The sequence below is a fragment of the Gekko japonicus genome, unplaced genomic scaffold, assembly GCF_001447785.1.
Source record: "Gekko japonicus isolate JY-2015 unplaced genomic scaffold, Gekko_japonicus_V1.1 scaffold1874, whole genome shotgun sequence".
In the NCBI taxonomy this organism is placed as follows: Eukaryota; Metazoa; Chordata; class Lepidosauria; order Squamata; family Gekkonidae; genus Gekko; species Gekko japonicus.
This window is the reverse complement of record NW_015173727.1, coordinates 30,258-33,261: the sequence shown is the minus strand read 5'-3', so window position 1 is coordinate 33,261 and position 3,004 is coordinate 30,258.

Sequence of the window (3,004 nt, the reverse complement as noted above, 5' to 3'; positions counted from 1 at the left end):
GGGGGGGGATCGCAGGCGGCTGCCCTCCTTCCCAGATCGCGCTGGAGCCCTTTCGGCGCCCTCTGCGAATCCTCGTTCTCTGCCGCGCTCCTGATTTCCTCGCTTTCTGTGGTTCTTCCCTCTTGCAAACGCTCGGCCGGCGTCCTTTCCCTCCAGTTCGCCGCTGGTATCGGGTTTCTTCGCTTCCTCTCTTGCAGTTGCATTATGATTTATTTGACGGCTTTGTGTTTCTGCATCTCCAAGCTGAGTGTCACTTTGCGCCAGAAACCAAGCCCCTTGTCCCCCCTCCCTCCAAAATTTCCCTGCAAAGGGGAGAAATCCTCAGGCTGTTTTTTGTTTGAAATCCCCATCTTGAAACTTGTTAAGGGGAGAGGCCGTAGCGTAAGAGGGAGGGTTTGAAAAGCGGTGGTGGGAACCGAGATGCCCGAACACGCCGTTGGGAAGAGGAAAGAAGGGGGGGGGATGAATAACCCTAAAATCTTTGTTGCCAACACTTCTTGGGGGTGGGATGCATTTCAGTTGGCCATGCAAAAAGAGAAAGCAACTGGAGAAAGTATAATTTCTCTCTTGCAAAAGGATTGTGTTGAAATACCAAGCATAGATGAGCTGCTAAGCAGGGCTGACCCTGGCAAGTATCTGGATGGGAGATCTCCATAGAATACCAGGGCCAGGAGGCCAGAGGCAGGCTATCAAGCAGGGCCGGCTCCAGGGTTTTTTGTACTCTAGGCGAGACCACCTTCTGGCAGGGCCTGGAGAGAAGGAAGTCCAGCTGCTGAGCGCGCCACACACACACACAGAGTGGATCAGACTACCTCGGGAGGTGGTGGATGCTCCTGAATTCCAGGTATTTCCCAACCTGGAGCTGGCAACCGTGCACAGAAACTGTGTCAATTCTTTGCTTTGATGCGGAGAGAGCGTGCACGCAGTTGGGCTTGCTGAATGTCTCAAACCCAACCTAACCTAGTGGCCACCACTGCATCCAGTGATGGTGAGTTCTGCAGGTTACTGATGCTGCGGGAGAAGAAGCCCATTCCAATCCTAATCCACTGCCCGTCAAGCGGCGGGGGCCATAACTTTTTAAAGAGCCCCTAAGGACAGCTGGGGGAGCCAGAATGACCTCTTGCGTGAGAGGTGGAATTTGCCCCTACGACTCCAAGGCCACCACCCCGGGGCTCAGGGAGGCAAGGGAACGTTTCACACACCCCTGCCCCCGTGGGCGTCGCAGCTGCTGCCGAGAACAGCGGCGGCGGCCATAACTTTTTAAAGAGCCCCTAACAAGAGCTGGGGGGAGCCAGAATGACCTCTCGCGCGAGAGGTGGAATTTGCCCCTACGAGTCCAAGGCCACCACCCCGGAGAGTGGGAGAACGTTTCACCTCCCCCCCCCCCGCGCGCGGGGGGACGGGCCTGCCTTTCCAAAGGAGCCCGGCTGTCTTCGGAGGAAGTAGCTGGGTGGGAAGGGGCAGCGGACTCCACTTGGAGACCTCGGGCTGACTCCATGGAGCCAGGAGGCGGGGAGCATCTCAGCATTCTGGAGAAAACCCAGCACTTTCTTCAGAGGAGGGCGCGGGGGGGGGGGAAGAAGGGACTAAAGGAGGCACTGCTCGGAAACCCGGCTCGGGGGTGGGGCCGGGTGCAGTTTGGCGCCCTAGAACCAGCCAGTCAGTGCCAAAGGGTTAGTGCCAAACTGCACCCGGCCCCGCCAAAAGCCCTGCATCTCCCTGACCACCCCCACCGCCTCTTTCTCACCGCGTCCGGCAAGTGCGGCAGCAGTCAGGGAGATACAGTGCTTTTGGCGGGGGCTGGGGGGCTTTGGCGTGGGGAGCCGGTTTGGCGCCTAGTTCGCCTAGCGGGTGAGCCGGCCCTGCTTTCAAGCCACTTCTCTGAACATCCTCCATGCCCCAGTAGGAGTCGTCAGAGGTCACCATGACTTCCAGGCGCATACATGCGCATACAAACAAATACCAAAACAAAAAACCAAACATGTACCTTCCCATGCCTATGGTATGCTCAGTGCTCTCTTCCTCCTTTTATCCTCACAACAACTCTGCAAGGTAGCACTGCCCAGTAAGCCTCATGCCAGAGTTGAGATTCGAACCCTGGTCTCCCAGCTTCTTATATAGGGAAACACTCTTAAGCAGTACATTACAGGGGCTCTCTAAAAGCCTACAGTCAAAGACATGGGTGGCTAGTTCCTATCAGTATGATGACATTTTCTCATCTTCCATTCTGAAGAAGTATGCATGCACATGAAAGCTTATACCCAGGGTAAAACTTTGTTGAGCTTAAACGTGCCACTGGACTCAAACTTTGCTCTTCCATTCTTATATTAGTCACTTCTTGTTAACATTTCCTGCTTACTTTCCCCCAAACTTCTGGTCCTGAAATTCCTGTTTATCAGACCACTGGCTACCAACATCCCCTTCCCTCACACAAACTGGGATGCAAACATTCCACTTGGTTTCCTGTGAACTTAGAATATTCATAAACATTCCATGCCATCTCAGCTGCTCAGCCAATTGGTGCCGTAAACAAGAGAGAATGCTTTATGTAAGTCATCTCAAAATAGAAAAGAAGGGCCAGATAAAGTGGTTCTTGATTTCTTCCCCACAATGGAGACCCTGCATTAAATTATTGTGCTTAATGTAGATAGCACGAGAGAGCTGTATGTCAGGGTATGCTCTGCCGTAGTAGTGCCCTGGCCTGGGTAGCCCAGGCTAGCCTAATCACAACAGATCTAGGAAGCTAAGCAGGGTAGACCCTGGCTAGTATTTGGATGGGATTCCTCCAAGGAATACCAGGGTTGTGATGTGGAGGCAGGCAATGAATGGCAAACCACCTCTGAACGTCTCTTGCCTTGAAAACCCACATGGGGTTGCCATAAGTCAGCTGTGACTTGACAGCAAAAGAAAAAGTATTAGAAGTAGTTTTAAGGTTCCAGCCACATTTTCATCTAACCTTTTATCTTTCAATAAGATACAGCTTAGGAGCTGCGGTGGCTCAAGT